At 34.5% G+C, this 18,059-nt stretch overlaps 1 long non-coding RNA gene across 2 annotated transcripts; it reads right to left on the bottom strand.

Annotated features, from left to right (window-relative positions):
* Positions 1-13,677: 13,677 nt before the first annotated feature.
* LOC145634609 (uncharacterized) lies at positions 13,678-16,649 on the bottom strand. 2 transcript variants are annotated; one of them, XR_014113446.1, is made up of 4 exons: positions 16,505-16,644; positions 15,860-16,064; positions 14,582-14,717; positions 13,678-14,011 (listed from the first exon to the last, which is right to left on the bottom strand). It is a non-coding gene; the product is annotated as an uncharacterized LOC145634609 (long non-coding RNA). The 2 variants fall into 2 exon arrangements; XR_014113445.1 differs by lacking the exon at positions 15,860-16,064 and having other exon boundaries at positions 16,505-16,649.
* Between the last annotated feature and the right edge of the window lie 1,410 nt (positions 16,650-18,059).

Genomic DNA, 18,059 nt, shown 5'->3' with positions numbered 1-18,059 from the left:
CCACCATAATGCCACGCATTTGCTACTACTTCCCCACACATTTATTCCCTCAACCACATCTCCTCAAATTTATACTGTTTCCTGTATTTTTTTCTTCTTTTGCTTCCCAACCCCTTCACTAATACACAAAAGAATAGGTAGATGGTCCGACTTTCGTTTCGAGAGGTGTGACACGAAGGATCCAGAGAAAAGAGCACGCCACTCTTTATTAGCAAAAAATAAATCTAGTCTCTCTTGCACATTTCCTTCCCCTCCTCTATTGTTAGTCCATGTGTAATCATGTCCCATATAACCCATGTCTTCAAATTCACACACTGCCATAGCATTTCTGAGGATCTCGGCTTCATTGAAATTAAAGTCCCTTCCCCCTTTTTTCTCATTTGATGTGAGCATGAGATTAAAGTCACCCCCACAAATCCACGGACCACTATGATTATTGTGAAGGTTTATCAAGCAAAAGACCGGTCTTGAATTTATTTTCTTCCTCCGGAAACCCATAAACTCCCGTGAACCTCCATCTTCCTATTTTTGGCCAACATACCCATGCATCAATGTGGTTCATAGAGTAAGAACTTATCTCCACATCAAACGAGTCTTTCCATAGCAGAGCTAACCCCCCACTTCTTTTCCTCCCTGTACCCTCACAACACACAGCCAGCAAATTACTAAAATTCAACTTTGTCTTGATTTTCTCCATTTCATGCTTCTTTAGTCTAGTTTCCGACAAAAAAATCAGTTGGGGTTTTTCAAGGAAGACTAGAGCACTCACCGCCGAGGTATTCCCCAAACCTCTACAATTCCATGAAAGTGTGTAATTCATTGTTCACCGAGAGCCCAAGGGGTGGGGCCCGCCACACTTTGATCAATCAAGACTATTTTGCGTTTTTTTTGCTTCATCATTCATCACATCTTCATCCACCAACATGTCATTCTCATCTCCCTTTATCTCCCTTCTTTCTCTTTTTTCCCAGCTAACAATTCTCCTCCCTCCTCACCCCTATTGTTCTGCTTTAACAAGACAACCTTTTTTAGCTTCCTGCCCCTTTCACCAGTCAAAGTGACCTCCCTTTTTCCTCCCTCTTCAACCGTCTGATCTCCCCCTCCCTGCTTATTCTCTTCTTTTTTTGTTTTTTCAACTATTAATTCCCCCCTTATATCATTCCCACTTTTATTTTCTATATTTGTATTACCCTCCTCCTCCTTCTTATTTCCCTCACCTTCCCTATGTGCAACATAACATGCCACCTTGTCTACCTGTCCAACTATCCCCACTGCCCTTAGCACCATCTCCCCCTCTGAACCCTTTTTAATCACCTTCAGCATTGCCTCCCTGCCTCGCTTCTCATCAGCCCCCATTTCTTTGCGTTGCTCATTCGGAGAGGTAAAACATAACTTCCTCACTGCTCCAACAGGTCCCAATTTTATCACATCAGGGTCATTATATGAAGGGGTCTTTTTGATGATATTTGAAGTCCTAAGGCTTTCAACCTAGGCTCTCTCAAAGTCTCTTTCACCCGCATCAAACCTGGTCTTCTATTTTGGAGAGGCTCGAAGCCAAGGTCCATACTGATAGACCATCTTCTTGTCATCGTCTTTAGCTTGATCCTTTTGCTGACATTCCCTCTCTGTGTGATCCAGACACCCACTGAAAAGGAAAAAATCGGCTAAACGTACATATTTTAATTATCAATCTAACGAGACTGATTTATTGCCCATGCCAAGAAACAATCCTCTCCTCAACGGCTTATTAATGTCTATTAGGACTTTTATTCGCATACTCTCTCCCCATCCCAACGGATCAGAGTCGTCCAACTCCATGAAACCTCCAAGAAACTCACCAACGTCATACATTACAGCAGCAGAGCGCTTATTGAGCGGCACATCGAGCAATCTCACCCACATTGGAGTGTGTTTGAAGGTTATTTCCGAAGGTTTTTCATCTCCATACACCTCGTGTAACAGCAACAATTTTTCATCAAAGAACCAAGGCCTCCCTTCCAACACTCTTTCTTTGTCCTCCGAGCAAAAAACTTGAAAAACGAATAAATTCGTTTCTACTACCCTAATAGCAAACTTCTCCTTTAATTTCCATACATTCGTCAAGGTACGCTTCATCGCCTCAAGATTATAAGGTTTTACAGTCCACAATTTTCCAACCAACGTAAGATGTAATTGGGTTTTTGTATCGTCAGTCACCGTTTCGACATAGTCTCCGCCCAAAACAACACCTTCATCTTCCATCAGTTTTAATTTTTTCCACTCGTCCAGTAATTCTTCCTCCATTCTGGTTAATCGTAACAAATTTAAGGATTTAATTGGCTTAGAAATATTGTGAAATTGCTAGTGAATTTGGGAACAAGGATGTCGCAACCCTAGATCGGGACTATTCACCCTATCAGGGGACTTTTCCCATGTTATGACATCAAACTTAACTAATATATATATATATATATATATATATATATATATATATATATATATATATATATATATATATATTTGCAGATGTTAATTGGCGACGTTGTAAATTTTTTTTTTTTTTGAAAACAAGATGTTGTAATTTATATATGAAGTAGTTATGTGTTTTTTTTTTTTTTTTGTTTTTTTAAGACGCTAATTAATATGCAGTAAATTTTTGTTTTTAGATAGATTGTATTTTACTTATTCTTTTTTACATATTTTACCAATTAGTTCTACTACGAAACAAAAGTAATTTTAATATCCTAAAAAAAATTGAAGAAAAATTACTTCTTGTCGTACTGCCTGTGTGTCTGATAATGTGTAATTTTATCTACTTTAATGGGCTAATACAGTACAATAGTAGTTATAATGAACTAATAAATGCACTTTGATGAAAAATTATCCCATCAGCAATACTACTCATTCCGTCTCTTTTTAATATTCCTACTTTCCTTTTTAAGTATTTTAAAATACGTTCCTACTTTCCCTTTTTAGTAAGTAAATTTTTACCAAATATTCCAAATTATCCCTATTTTTCTGTTTTGTAATTAATGTTTTCTCTATTTTCTCACTCTAATTTTCTAATTCTCACTATTGTTTTCTCACTCTTATTTTTTGAATGCATGTGCATCAATTTAGATGAATATGATTTATCCTTTTTTTTCACCAAAAAATATTATTGGTCCTTTTTCTTTTGAAAAGATTGATGATATATGCAACATTAAATATGATTCTATCTTTGTCAAAGACATTAATTAATGTCTTGTAATTCCCATTGTACTTTATTTTAATTGTATTTTGTTTAATTCCAAGTTCCTTAATTCCCGTGTAAAAAAGGGGACAGAGGGAATTTATTAATTGAACTAGCTTTTTGGCCCGTTCAAAGCACAGGTTATTACTCGGGTTAATTATATGAAATAATTGCTTTATTTCTAAAACTTAAAGGACAAAAAGATGGAGGGTGGTAAAACTGTGAAAGAAGATAAGGAATTTATTTAGATATTTATACATGAAGATTGTGAAATATGATAAAATATATTAGTTTAAATTATATTTAAAGTCTAGGAGATGAAAAGATTATTTATTCAAAAAAAAAAAAAGATAAAAAGATTATTTTTATTATAATTCACATGTTTATGTAAGAGTACTAATTAATTGAACTTTATTTTATTATGGTGGAAATGGAACACTTTATTTTCTTACTTGAATATAAATATTAAGGGAGGTGACATGTGTCATATGGGGCATTGAGTGACTTGTAATGTCATGTGTCATTTAAAAATTGTGGTTTGTGTTTTTAAATACTAACTAAAGTATAGAAGTATAGATATAAATATGTTTTTAAAATAAGTGATAAGATTGCATTGAAACAAGAAAAGGAGCATTAATAACATGAAATTGTTGTTTTTTATGCATAGCCCTTATGTATTACAAAACCCTATTTTTATTATTAGTTGTGCATGTATTTCCCCTTCTATTTTCTTTGCTGAATATATTTTTTTTTTGTTTTTTAATTTTGTAATTACATAACTTTCATCCTATTTTGTGATTAGATATAAATTTTTATAGTTAAATTATAGTGTTAAACTCCAGTAAAAAAAAAAAAAGTGTTAAACTAATGATAAATACAATATTGAAAATTAGATGGCACGGGAAGGGTCCGTTCTCATTAACTGAACTCAGGTGAACTGAATTGAAATGAAATGAATATTTTATAAGAGAATGAAATTAGGAGCTGAACTGAACTGAACTGAGCTGAAATGAACTGAGCTGAACTGAATTGAATTGATTTGAATTGAATTTCAACGTATGAGAACAGACCCTAACCTAATACTTGTATTTCCTCCTTTTTTTTTTAATAGTTGCAACAGTTTGACTTTCACACTATTCATGTGTTCTACTTTGACTAGTTTTAATGATTCATACTTAGACAAAAATATAATCATATCGAATTTTGTTAGATTCGTCTCGATTTATACTAATATAATATTCAATATTTATAATTTTTACATATTGGTAATTAAAGAAATTTACAATTAAAATCATGCATTGGCAAACATAAAAGAGAAGTGTTGTAATTATAAAGAAACAGATGAAGTATATTTTAGTAGATATTGAAAAAAAAAAAAAAAGATCGTATCTTTTATTTTAGTAGATATTGATCGTATCTTTTTGTAGTTGAATTGTACTTTGAGTACCAATTTAGTAATGTTATGAATATGCAAATGATACTCCGTAAGGAGTAACGAAGATAACTTAATTCTTGTTTTCAAAAAAAAAAAAAAAAGATATCTTAATTCTTAATGATACAAGTAATAAAAAATTGTGACATTTATATCATTAAGGCATCTTCACTAGTATGCCGTATCATTAGTAATTTCATTACACTACTAATTGGTACTTAGAGTACAATTCAAGTACTAATTGATATATATATTGCTGTCAACAATCTGAATATTAAGAAAATAAAAGCTTTGAATATATCATTTTTAGGTCCCGTTCACTTTACCTTATTTATACCGAACTGAAATTGTTTTTGGCGAATTTAAATTATTTTTAATGAACTGAAATTATTTTTGGTGAAATAAAATTATCTTTATTGATTCTCTATTATATATATTTTTTTAAGTAGAGTTACTGATTTTCATTGAACTAAAATTATTTTAACTGAATATCGTTATTTTATGGTGAAGTCAACCGGACCTTAATCGAGTATCCACAATTGTCATTTCCAAACTACGGAGTACATTAAAAGAAATTAAAAGAGTTCAATCCCAAATATATACTTCCTCCGTCCCTTTTTTACATTCCTGCTTTCCTTTTTGAGTATTTTAAAATTACATTCTTACTTTTTTTTAAAAAAAAAAGTAAATTGTTACCAAATATCCCAAATTATCCCTATTTTTCTGTTTTGTAATAAATGTTTTCATCTATTTTCTCACTCTTATTTTCTAAATCTCACTCTTATTTTCTTACTCTTATTTTCATAATCCATATGCATCAATTTAGATGAATATGATTGGTCATTTTTTTCCACAAAAAAAAAATATTATTGATTAATTTTCTTTTCAAAAGATTGATGATATATGCAACATTAAATATTATTATATCTTTGTTTTACTCAAAGACATCAATTAATGTCTTGTAATTACCATTGTAATTTGTTTTATTCCAAGCTGCTTAATTCCCATGTAATTTTACGAATAGGAATGTAAAATAAAAAGGGACGGAGGGAGTACAAAGTACTTTGTATGTATTATAAAATAAAATAACAATACAATAAATAATCTAAAGCTAGCTGGTCATTTTGTCGTGACGATGAGGAGTACTTTTTTTTTTTTTTACAAAGGTTTATACTCCCTCCGTCTCCTTTTGATAAACACTTATGTCATTTTTGGTGATCCAAACAATTAACATTATTTTTTTTACCAAAATTCTCTCCCATTTGCAAATATATTTGTACAAACTTAACTTTTCCATGTAAATTTATTTTTCCATGTACTTTATTTACTTTCTCTCTCTACTTTTTTGTATACTCAATGTAAATTTACTTTTTTAATGTATCTTTGCTACTTTTTATTTATGTTTTATAAATTCTCGTGATAAATATATATATATATATATATATATATATATATATATATATATATATATATATATATATATATATATATATATATATATATATATATATATATATATATATATATATATATATATATATATATATATATATAAGTTCTATATAAAAGTTCATAATACTTTATGCATAAAAGTATATATATATATATATCTTTTGAAAACCAAGGTGAATAATAGAAATTAGGAACCAATCGCATCCTTTAATCACCCTACATTCGACGGCTCATATCTCTCCCGTATTCATTAATGGCATTTTCGTAATTTCGCTATGTTAAATTAAAGTATATCTTCCATGTTTGATATTGTCGGTGTGAGGTATCTTTTATTTGCCTCCAAACAAGCAACAAATAATTAAATCAAGATTTATCATGAAATAATGTTACATTAACATGTTTGTTACAAATTTAACTGCGTCAATCTATCTATAACTATAACTAAAATAAAACCGCTTACATCATCATTGTACACATGTCAATTTTTCATGAAAAAATTTTCCTCCAAAATTATTTATGCATCATTTTTCTCATATTTTTCTCCTTCCAAATTTAATATTGGGAAAATATTTTTTATAAATAAATTAAAGTGTGAACATCAAATAACCAAAGACGTAATAGTGATCTCTTTCAAAAAAAACTCTCATTTTGTGATTTAATTATTTTATACTATATTGATTTTTTTTTTGTTTTATTCTAAATCGTGCATAGCACAAGTGCTAATCTAGTAAATATAACTAAAGTGACAACCGTTGACATCATCCCCTATTTAAATTGTACAGATATTAAGTTGTGGTAAAAAAATTTCCCGCCTAAATCAATTGTTGACATCATATTCTTATTTTTATTTTTACTTATTTTTTTCATTATATTCGTACTTTTATTTTTACTTATTTTGAACCTTCTTATTTTTTTACCTTAAATTATTAAATTATATACATGGAGTATATTTATTTTAAGACAATTATTATATTATGTTATTTCTATTTTTTTTTCTACATTATTATGGATTTATAAGAAATTATTTGGCTTCCAAATATAATTACTCCCGGTTTAAGAGTACTCCATATTGTATAATGTGGTTAAATTTTTACTAATTTCAGAATTATTTAGATCTAAATAACTTTGCAATTAATGGTTATGTTTCTATATTTTTCCTCATAAAAGGTACACATATAAAATATATTTATTTCAAAGAAATTTTTTTGGTCGTGCATCATATGGGGCTAAGTTAGTTTATAATTATAGATCACAGCATGACACGGGATCTAACCTAATTATTATAGAAGAAAGGAGTAATTTGTCAAAAAAAAATGGAGTAATACTTTATCATATATATACCCTTTTAAAAAAATTTGTCAATCGGATTTAGAGCAAAAAATCGTGGGTCTCATGTGCACCAAGGCTTAAAGAAATACTTGTAAGACGAGGAACTAGAAATGGAGTAAAGTTATGCATTTACTAATGCATAACATTGATTAAAATATTATAAAACACATGGTAGAGAGAGAAAAGAGGAGAGAGATAGGAAGAGAGAGGCATGTAGGTGGACCACACTTATTTTTTGAACGGATTGTATCACGTGATGAGGGACCACATGCTGATTGTTCCACTAAAAGTTTATATAGTACAATTGAATCCTCAGTGGTACTATTTACGCATAAATTTAGTACAACTGAATGCTTATATAATACCATTATGTGCACATATAGTATCACTGTATATTCAATGGTACCATTTGATCATCCAATGATATCAGAATATTTATTCGTTTGTACATATGCATAATTACATGAATACCCTTTGTTATGCATTTCTAAATGCCTAACATTCCTCCCTTTAAAATTCCTCCTTGTAAGACTTTTTTGACATCTACTCTTCAACATCATTGGTTGGCTTATGCTTTGGGCCTAGGGGTAAAACGAGGAACTAGAAATGGAGGAAAGTTATGCATTTACTAATGCATAACATTGATTAAAATATTATAAAAACACATGGTAGAAAGAGAAAAGAGGAGAGAGATAGGAAGAGAGAGGCATGTAGGTGGACCACACCTATTTTTTGATCGGATTGTATCACGTGATAGGGGACCACATGCTGATTGTTCCACTGAAAGTTTATATAGTACCATTGAATCCCCAGTGGTACTATTTATGCATAAATTTAGTACAACTGAATGCATATATCTAAAAAGCACCAAGTTATCCGCATGTTCTAGTACAGACGGATGACGGCTACTGTTTCAGGATTAGAGGCTATTAGACCGCCTGTTTTTGCTATGGGGCAAGGAAGGCGGACTAATATGTTCTTAATTTTTAAAAAAAAAACTTGGCAATTTTACCATATTACGTGAGGCCTTTGACCGGATGCATTTATAGAACCTTTTGCTCAACATAGCCATATGCCACTTGGTTTGGGGCAGTCACCATAGTGATTGATTGACTCAGAAACCATTTATACTCTTCAAAGTATAAAAATTTCTAAGTCAATCAATCCACTCAACCGAAACCAAGCGACATTTGGCTAGGGGCAAGAACATTCGCATACTATACAGGTTAATATACTTAGCCAAAATTCTATGCATAAAATTTGGAAGCTTTGAAAATTTTTAAAGCATAAACACCAATATAAATAAAACCGGTCAAACGACCGGATGCTTCATAAAAAGTAACAGTCGTTAAAATTGACGACTGTGAATGTTAACTGGCCAAGCCAAGAATTAATTGTCAAATCACCCGACCCCCTGGTCGGTAAAGATACATAATTACTCGGCACACAGGCCAGAAAAGCAGAGTAACTGGCCATTCGGCCGCAGAAATAAATAACTTAAAGCTTAAAGATCAGGGGAGCTTTTCAGCATTGGCATCCACCTTGTCCTCCAGCGCATGCTCCTTTGATACCTCATCTCCCTCCTGATCATCCTCCTCGTCGCCAGAAGATGAACCGCCAGACGAGCTAGACTCCTCAGAGGCATGCTGGGAAGCCGCCTCCTTCTTGGCCGCCTCCGGAGCTTCCCTGAGGAGCCGGGCATTGAACTCATCATTTGCCTTATCAAACTGGACCTTCCAAGTTTGATAATCGGCATACGGCTGAACTGCTGCCCAGGCCGCACGCATGATGACTTCATTATCGTCCATCATTTGTTTAACCAGGGCCTGTTTCTCCTTCTCCATCAAGGACCTATATTTGGTCCGGAGTTGGGTCTCTTGGTTGCTCAGCCGCCCTCGGAGTCACTTGACCGTCTCCCCCAGGTTAGACGCCTTGGATTCCATATCCTTGAGGGTCTCCAGCTTCTCTTCAAGGCCCTTGACTTGATCCTAGAGCTCCTTCACTCGCTGCTTGGCTGCGTCCAAGTTCTACTGAACTTCCAGATTCGCTGACGCCTGGGAATACAACATATCAAATGTCAAAATCTCATTTTGAGCAATCTCAAACTGAGCTTGTCCAGAGTAGAGGCGGCCCAGACATTCGCTGCCTTTACCTCCCTGATCGTCTCATTGAGTGGACCTTTGAGACTGCTCACACGCAGCATAGCTTGCAGACGTCCAAAACAAGGAAATTCATCAAAAACCATTCGATAAAAATATTAACCAAGTTGTAAGAAGGAAGACTTACTTCGCAAAGAAGCGCCATAATGCCATCAAGGTCCAGGGTGTCGACCCCTCTGACGGCTGCCTTGTCATCAGGATCAAGCGTCCTAAGCATCCGCCTGGCCATCTGGAGGACGGTTGGCCTCGCTGGGGCATCTATTGATACAAATACAACTAAGGTAAGATTTTGAGCAAGGATGCACTTTATAAAGCGTATGGTCGGATGGTCGGATGACTTACCTCCCTCTCCCCCAGCGGTTTTGTTGCCGCCTGCTGTGCCGCCAGCATTGGTGAGTGGCTGTTTGCCACTCTTCGACACTTGTTGCTGAGCGTCCGGCTTTGTTGGAGTCTGGGTATGGGAGGAGGTTCTTGTTCCCTTCTTCGGAGGCTTGGTGGCGACATGTTTCCTTCGACTTTAGGAAACATCCCCAGCCGACTGTTTGCGCAGCTTGGGATTTGGCTGAGAAGAGGGGGCAGGCTTTGATGAACCACTCTGAAAAGAATTCTAAGTGTGAGTCTTAGAAACAGAATATGCTAAGTATTTCGTTGAAAGAAACTTTGCAAACTCGTTACCTTAGGAGTACCGCCTGGCGGCTGCTCATCCGCCTGCTTGAGGTTAGAGCGGTAGAAGGCGGCTGAGATGGTTGGCTTTTTGTGAGCAGAGAGATTGGCCATTGCCTTGTATGCAACAAAAAACAAAGAGTTAGCAAGGAAATAAATAAACAAAGCAAGCAAAGTTAATAAAATCATGCGGCCAGCTACCTCTCGGCATCTCAGTACTAAGGCGGCAGGCGGCCAAGTACGTCCCGTCCGAGAGCCACTCGAATCGGGGAATATAGCTTTGGGGGGTGACTTCCTTAATCCCCGTCTCATTGTTCGTCCGGACGGCCACAGTAAAGAGGCCTCGGTAAAAAATCTCCTCTTGTGCCCGCCTGGGAAAAGGCGTAAGGGCCTTCTTCCTAGCCAAGAGGCGTGGATACTGGGTCTAGCGGTTGTACCGCTTGTTTCTTTGGAAGTCTGGGGAAGAAACTATGTAAAATTTAAATCTCCAGTCCTTCCATTTGTTCTCTTTCCCCAGTGTCATCATGTAACGGGTATGGCTGGTCAAAGTAAACCGGCCGACCCCGTTTGGATTGGGAGTCCTGCTCAGATAATGCATGTGAGCAAACGCCTCGAAGTAAGGATCCACCTCCAGAATCTCACAGGCGGAAATGTAGCCCAAAATGTTGACCCAAGAGTTGGGGTCTAGTTGCCAAATACCTATCTGGTTTGCGTCCAAAATCCTCTCCACAGCTGGATGGAGAGGAAAGCGAAGTCTTGCTTGGATGGCTGCCTCGAAGCAGCCAAAGCACTGGTCACCATAGCAGGCTATCTTAGGCTAGGTGACCGTGTTAATCGCATCCGGCACGGACAGAAGAAAACCATGTCCCATGACATGATCAGAAAGAAATTTGGGAAGATCATCCTTCATGATCTTACGCCTGCCTTTTGGGACGTGCAGATAGTAAGGCGCACGTTCGTGCCACCTGGAAGCAGACGGCTCTTCCCAGCCCTTTCCCTTTTCAACGGAGAAGGACTCTCTGGCAGCTTAGAGATTTGACTGCGCCTCCTCCGAGTCAAGGGGGACGCAGTTGGAAGATGAAGACACAAAGTCATCATTAGAGCTCTTTTCAGAGCTGGGGGCCCGCTGGCTTGAACCAGCAGTGTCCCCCCAACTCATCATCCGGCACCGATCCACTCATCCCGGGGTTCTCATATTCCTCATCGCACTCCTCCAAGAATGAGTCACTTGGAGTGCTGACGGTACTAGGGGGTTCCCTACTTATTTCAGAGACAAGCGCCCTAATGGAGCCGTCAGAGAAGACAGTCTCACTATTTGAATGGTACTAAGAACCATCTGTCCAATATCTCCTGTTGTCTGCTTTGTTCTAGCCATCGTGTTCTGCAGAGGCACAGACACTGTCGGATTCAGAGATGTACTTAAAAGAAAGTTCTCGAACAAGCATTCGACACTCCTAGTTCTAGATTCAGCCATCCCCGGTGACCGGCTAATTTCTAACCTAGGTCATGCCGGGTGCGTTTGGGAAACTATTTTTGATAAAGAAAAATGCAAAGAAATAAGTAAAGAAAGGATCAGGCGGTTACCTTAAAAGAAGGTAACTAGAGTCGTTGGTCTTGGGCGTCTGGTTGAGCAGGCAAACTAAGGGGGCCGACTGTCGGATGATGTAGAAGTCAAAGTCTTTGCAAGTCAAGTTCAAAGATTCTCCCAAAGATTCACGTAAATGTGAATGCAAGGGAGGTCAATCCCTCTATTTATAGAGGGGGTAAAATGCTCAGGGTAAAACCCTAGTGAACAGTAAAAGTAATTTTTCAGCCACTCGTAGCCTGACACCTATCACTGAGGACTAAGTATTTAAATTATTAAATTTGATAAAAGCAAATTTTATTTTGGATTAAACGTTTATAATTTATTTTGAATCGTTTAAATAATTGCATGTAAATTATTCCTACATATTCCTATTGGACATACCCCATTTCATTTAAATCGGCCCAAATTTTTTATTTGAATTTGAGTCAAATATTTCTTAACTAAATCCCACAAATTTGTAGAGCCCAAACTTTTTATTCTCTACTCTATAAATATCTCCTATAGCCCCAAAATATGTCACACAAGGAGGCTAAAAATCATATTTTTACTATGTATTTTTCATTTCTTTTCCCTTTTATTTATTTTCTTTTTTCTATTTTTCTTTGTTTTCCCCTTATTTCTCCTTTTCTTTTTCCTTTCATACTGAATATAGGTTAACGCATGTTTGCCGTAGCCAACATCACTGCAGCCACCTCACTGCCACGTTGACTACCTCCCACCCCAGCCACCCACAATGACTTTAAGTTTGAGTGATTTCTAGCATTGTAGCTAGTTACAAAGGCTGTATAGGTACGTATGCAACTTAGATGTGCTAATTATGTGTAGTACCATATATGATAAGAAGTTAAATATGGTATCAAGTATGGTATTAGTATCATGTTGAGTTTTTGTAGTGATACTTGGTTGAATTGATTTGATTATCCATGTCTTATATATAGTTATATGTAAGCATGTAAGTATGTCGGAATTTTTATTATGAGTTTGATACAAGTTGAAAGAGATTGAATCATGTTATATTATTTTTATTCATTATCAAAAAGGCATGTATTTATCAAGCAAAACTTAGCTTATATATGTTTAAAGGAGCTAAAATTCACATAAGTTGATGTTGGATCAAGGAAATTTATTAGTGCATATTATACATACATCAAGGTAATTTTCGTGCAAAGTTATGCACTCACAAAATTGGGCAAGGAACCTTAATTAAAATAAATTATATGTGCTCATTAATTAATTTAAGAATTAATTATCACTACAAGAAAAAGAGGGATTAGCGACGGTCAAATTAGTCGCAAATCCGTCGCAAAAATGGATTTGCAACGGATTTGCAACTACTTTGGTAAGTTGCTAAAGACCTCGTTGCAAATCCATTTTTGCGACTAATTTTTGAACAGTCGCAAATTTAGCGACGAATTTGCAATGACTTAGCAACTGCCTTTTAGCGACTAACTTTAAAATTTTAGCAACTAAATCATTGTCCGTCGTAAAATATTTGCGACGGATCAGCGACTACGGAGACCAATGCTTTAAGACTACTTTTGCAATAGATTAGGGACTATAAGACCAAACTTTTGCGACTACGGTTTTAATAGTTGCAAATTTAGCGACGAATTTGCAACTGCCATTTAGCGACTACTTCAAATTTTAGCAGTTAAATCATTGTCCGTTGTAAAATATTTGCGACGAATTAGTGACTATGAAAACCAATGCTTTAAGACTACTTTTGTGACGAATAGAATAGTCGCAAAAGGTGGTTATTTGCTCCATTTTTTTTTTGTCAAAACCAGAGCAAAAAAATGGCTCAAATATTTTATTTTTTAAAAAATTGCTTTATTTATGCTTAATTAATAATTAATCAATTATATAGATAAAAGTTCACAATCTAATACAATTTATGTTTATATTACAAAAAAATACAGAGTAGATTATGTTAATCATAATATACACTAATCTCTTATAGCACAGTGTAGCGCATGGAATTGGAAGCGATGCTTTAATGGCAGTGCGGCAGTAGTAGCAACAGCATGGTAACAATAGAAACAAGTGTGGTAGCAGCAGCAGTAGTAAGGTAGCAGCAGCAGTAGTAAGGTAGCAGTAGAAGGAGTAATATCTTATATCTTATTTAAAATTTGCTTTATTTCCTCAGCCAAGGAAGAGCGCATACCAAAATTTCACCCCTGTCATGACAAAAAGATAACATTTTAGACTTAATCCTACTCTAGCAAACACCCCATGATAGAATTTCAAGACAGATTAAATTGCAATGCTTTTAAAAAAATTTCAGCAATAAACCAATAGGCCATACCAGGCCACACCATCTTACACAGTAAGTTAGCTTGAAGTTATTGCAAATAGACTTTGTCCATCATATATAGCTCTTTACAAAGCATAATTTTTTGCTAGCTAAACAGTAAGATTACAGAATGTTTAGCTAGCAAAAAATGGGATGAAAAATCTGAATCATTTGAAGCCTCCAATCCACTAAATAAATATGTAATCATTTCTCATTGCCAATATGTAATCAATTCTCATTCCCTCCAAGCTCCAACAATATTACTAGTACATACTCCAACTTTAAACAAGATATATGCAATTAAAAGAAAGTAAGACACTATGCATGTGTGTTTTCCTAGTACTTGTCATAAACAAACATGGATCATATTATCCATAACCAAAAAAAATTTCTACGCTGATAATCAAATAAAGGAAAGCAATAAAGAATTGGTTTCCATTGAAAAAAACTATACCTCTTCATTGACATACTGGCATAACAAATATTGACAAGGCTTTTTTACAAAGCTACTCCCTTGTATTCTTCTCTTTCGCAAAGACTCTCAACAATTCCTTATTCATGTAAAGTGCTACTTTGCCATCACACTAAACCTGCTTAGATCACAAAAATAGTTATAAGACAAGATAATAAAATGTGATGGAGAACAATCTACATATTAATTCATATGTAGTGCTTATGATGAAATGTCCTCATTATAATTAACATGTAATTTCAAAAACACTAAGGCATAAGTTATGATATTCACATTGAGCTATTAATAGTTAGCATGCTCAATGGCTGCATTAATTTTTTTATTGATTAGAAAAATGGGGTGAAGGAAACAAAGGTTAGAGCAAAAATGTCTATGATCCAATATTCCAATGCAATCGAAGAAATCAACGGTGTCATAATCAATCAATTTTATGAATTATAAAATATGAAGTTAGGAAAATGGTCAGGGTGGCAATAAGCTAGCCCTTGCTTCACTGCAATACATAGTAATAATAGCAAAGCAACACAAATTAAAAAGAAAAAAATGGCAACAACTAGCCCTTGCACAACAACGACAATAAAGATACCGCCTCAAAAGTGATGACTCTATCTTATCTTTTATATTCCATAAAGTATAATTCTGGAAATATTAAGCTCTCGCATCAGTATTATGAGCTTTGGTCACTAGCATATAATTTAATAAAGGTATAAGAGAATTGAGCAATACATGTAATTATGTAGGTATAACAACTATCAAATTTAGTTCCTAAGGAAACAATAGTATTCCATTATCCAGTAGCAAAAAAGTGTTCAAACTCATAAGTCATGTCAATTTTTAAGCATAGACAAAAGATAATTTCAATGAAGAGAAAGCTATAAATAAAAGTTATGAACATTATATCTGCAATTTAGAGTCATAAGACAAACCTTTACCCACTTGTAACATATAATCCCCAATATTCCATTGCAGAATATAACATTGCAACAAACATAACCTAGGTACAAACAGTCAAGTGCACACACTCACACTGAAATAGACAGAAAATAAAGAGAAGGAGAACATCATTAAGTTCACAATAGAATAGCTCAATCAAGAAAGCAGTTTCAGAATTATAATAACTTTCTGGTATAGTTTTAAATAGTTGGAAGCATTATCCTATTCTTTAACATACTTACTAACATAATAATTCGAGTTAAAATACTGAAAAGCAAGAATTAACTTACCAGAAAGTACAATAACTAATAATTAAGTAAGACTTACGAACTATCTTCTATACTTATTCACATGACATGCTATCTTCTATACTTGGGGAAGGTCATGACAAGATGCATCCAAACAGGTTTTTCACAATTCAGCAACAAAGAAAGAAAATGCTTCCGCACTCAATTAAACTACTGTTATTCTAGCCCGTAACTTGCTGCCCCCACAACTCAATTATATAACACCACATCATTGCAGCAACCACCTACAACCATTGTCATGACAACCAACCAGCAACAAATTAGGCTCAAAAACAGAATAAAATCGGAGAAAAAAAAAGAATTCAATTAGAACTAGCGAACCTCAATACCCACTAATGAATAGGAATTCTAAACAAAACGAGAATGTAATTAACAAACAACCAACAAACCCCCCCTCTTCAGAAAGTACACATTTAATAAATAGTGGAGAAAAAGAAAGTGTCGAAATTACCAGAATTGGGACTTTTACATTGAAAATAATTAGGGCTATTTGCATACTCAATAAATTGTGAATGATTTTTAATTAATTGACATCAATTAAACCATGGAAACCACATTAAAAACAATAATTGAACGAAAAAATCAACGATAACCCTAAAAATCGTAGCTGGAAAAATTCAATAAGCGAAGGGTGGAAGGGACGTCAGGCATTTAAACAACTTACTTGGGAGGAGACGTGGTGGTGCAGCGGAGGAAGATGAAGAGCAACAATGAGGGTTGATTCTCTGAAATGAAGCCTTTTGCATTTTTTTTTTTACGAAGAAGAGTGTTTGTACTCTGTACTATGTTTAAGAAGATAATTTTTTTTATGAAGCAATTTTATAAAGAATGATTAAGTTTTTTTCTTTAAAGTTTGGCAACAAATTGTTTTTAAGGTTTTTTTTTTAATTTTTTTGCAGCAACTACTCATATACTAAGGGATTTTTTAAAATATCTTTTATAAATTTCAAAAATAATGGTAGCGACTACCAACTTAGTTGCAATATTAGTCGCAAATTTTTAAATTAAAAAATAATTCAAAATAATCAACCCCATCAACTACAAATTTGTCGCAAAAAAAAAAAAAAAAGAGCGTCGCAATTTAGCGACCGCATTGCAACGACCGTAAAATGAGTTGCAAAATTAGCGACTACTCGTATCCTTCAGTCGCAAAATAAAAATTTGCAACTAAATATTATGGTAATCACAAATATTAGTCGCAAAATAGCAACCGCCCAGCAACTACTGCAAAATAAGTTGCAAAATTAGTGACTACCTGTCTCTTTCAGTTGCAAATACATTTTTGCGACTGAATTTTAGGGTAGTTGCAAATATTAGTTGCTAATACCGCTTTTTCTTGTAGTGTATTTGGGATATGTGCTGATGACTATGTGTTGTCTTTTATTATTATTATGCACTGAAATTCTGTCACAATGTGATATAATTGGTACTCGCTTGGTTAAATTCCAAGTGAGAGGTCCCTTATTATTAAGGGGTAGGTAAGGAAGGAAACTCATCCAATGCATTATCCAAATCAAATAATAAATAATACTGCTAGTTATGAATCAAAGGTAAATTGACTTGTGATTTTATGGCAAACATGTTTTAATTATTATAATTAAGTTAATTATGTTATAGTGTGCTAGTTTTATGAGTGCATGTGTACTCAGCCTTTGTTGATTCGTACTCCCTCTATTTTTGAATACTTGCTCCATTTCTCCATGCGCAGAGTTTTAGGAGAAATTGAAGAAAATAATAAAATATTGAGGTATAGTAGTGGGGTAGGAGGAAGAATAAAAAAATTGTTAAAAGCGAAAGTAGTTAAGAGCAGTGGAGGAAACGAATATGAAACTAATAAAGGAAAAATTGAAAAGAATAATCCTACCTTTAGTACATTTTCTCAAAATAATCCCACCTTTGCGTATTCCAAAAATAATCCCACCTTTGTTCCCCTTATTCTCAAAATGATCCTTTTTACCTTTAACCTGTAAAACATGTTAGATTTTTTTTCTTCTAATTTAAAATTTTATTTTTTTTCCTTTAATATCTCTTATCTCACCTCACCCCCTCCATACCTGTCAACCACCTCCACACCACCACCACACACCAACTCCCACGCAAACACCACCACCGTCCATAACAACAATCACAACTCACAAGCCACAACTAATCCCCACCTTCTGCAACCCCTATACTCAACCTCAACTCCAACTCTCTTGCCCCTGCCTTCTCTTACCAAT

The sequence above is a fragment of the Chenopodium album genome, chromosome 6 (genome assembly GCF_948465745.1).
Source record: "Chenopodium album chromosome 6, dcCheAlbu1.1, whole genome shotgun sequence".
NCBI classification, from domain to species: domain Eukaryota; kingdom Viridiplantae; phylum Streptophyta; class Magnoliopsida; order Caryophyllales; family Amaranthaceae; genus Chenopodium; species Chenopodium album.
This window is presented reverse-complemented; position numbering and strand designations above follow the sequence as displayed.